The sequence below is a fragment of the Eimeria mitis genome, genomic scaffold (assembly GCF_000499745.2).
Source record: "Eimeria mitis Houghton genomic scaffold, Emh_scaff632, whole genome shotgun sequence".
Classification (NCBI taxonomy): domain Eukaryota; phylum Apicomplexa; class Conoidasida; order Eucoccidiorida; family Eimeriidae; genus Eimeria; species Eimeria mitis.
In genome coordinates, this window is record NW_013574503.1 from 1,467 (window position 1) to 3,121 (window position 1,655).

Genomic DNA, 1,655 nt, shown 5'->3' on the forward strand with positions numbered 1-1,655 from the left:
TTTATTTATTTATTTATTTAGTTTATATTTTTTATTTATTTTATTTATTTTATTTATTCTTTTTTATTTTGTTTGTTTTATTTTTTTTTTTTTTGTTATAAGGATGTGATGGTATCGCAAAGCTCTGAATTGAAGGCCCTCTGTCTCCGTCGTCTCCCCAGCAGCAGCAGCAGCAGCAGCAGCAGCAGCAGCAGCAGCAGCAGCAGCAATGTAGCCCAGTGGTTTCCTATCATGAACGAGGTGAGGAGAGAGTTTAATATGCAGCAGCAATATATGCTTGCTGCTGCTGCTGCAGCAACAGCAGCAGCAGCAGAAACAAGCTGCAGCAGCAACATGCATTAGCAGCAGCAGCAGAATAGAGAAACAGCAGCAGCAATATCCAGCAGCAGCAGCAGCAGCAGCAGCAGCAGCAGCCAGGCACCAAAACTAGCAGCAACAGCAACAATGAAGCAACAATAGAAACAGCAGCAGCAGCAGCAGCAGCAGCAGCAGCAGCAGCAGCAGCAGCAGCAGCAGCAGCAGGAAAATAAACAGCAGCAGCAATAGGAGCAGCACGAACATTTACATAAAACTCCTTCACTTCTATTGTCTCCTTTTGTCTTTATGTGTCTCCTTTTTTTTTATTTGTCTCCTTTTGTCTCTTTTTTGTTTCTTTTTTCTCTATTTGTCTGTATCTGTCTTTTTTTTTGTCTCCTTTTATCTGTATTTGTCTCCTTTTGTCTTTATTTGTCTCCTTTTGTCTCTTTTTTTCTTTATTTGTCTCCTTTTGTCTCTTTTTTTTCTCTTTTTGTGTTTTTGTATATACAGCATGAAACGAGCCTTTCCTCTGTCTCCTCTTTGGAGACAGTCGCAGAGGTAAACAAAAAAAAAGAAAAAAAAAAAAAAATAAATAAATAAATAAATAAAATAAAATAAAATAAATAAAATAAAATAAATAAAGTAAAATAGAATAAATAAAATAAATGAGATAAAAATAAAATGGGAAAGAGACAGAGACAGCGAGAGAAAAAAAATAAAAACAGAGAGAGACAAAAAAACAAAATAAAAAACAGAGACAGAGACAGAAACAGAGAGAAAAAAATAAAAAAAGAAAAAAGAGAAACAAACAAAAAATAAAATAAAAACAAAAAGAGAGACAGAGACAGAAACAGAGACACAAACAAAATATAAACTAAAAACAAAAAAAATAAAAATAAAAATAGATACAGAGACAAAAAGAAATAGAAACAAATAGAGATATATACAAGCAAAAAAAAGAAGGAAAAAGGAAACAGAAAAGGAGACAGACAAATAGACAAAAAGGAGACAGAGAAAAAATAAATAAATAAATAAATAAAAAGAAACAAAACGGAGACAAAAAAAACAAAAAAGAAAAGAGAAAAACAAAGAGACAAAATAGAAAGACACAGAGACAAATAGACAAAGAGAGACAAAACAAACAAAAAAACAAAAACAAAAAAAAATAAAGAAAATAGAAGAGGAGACAGAGAGACAGCAATAAAAAAAAAAAAGAAAAAAAAAACAAAAAAATAAAAAAAACAAAAGGAGACAGGAGACAGAGATACACAAAAGGAGACAGAAAAACAAAAAAAAAAAACAGAAAGACAAAACAAAATATAAAAAAACAAAAACAAAGAGACAGAAACAAACACAGA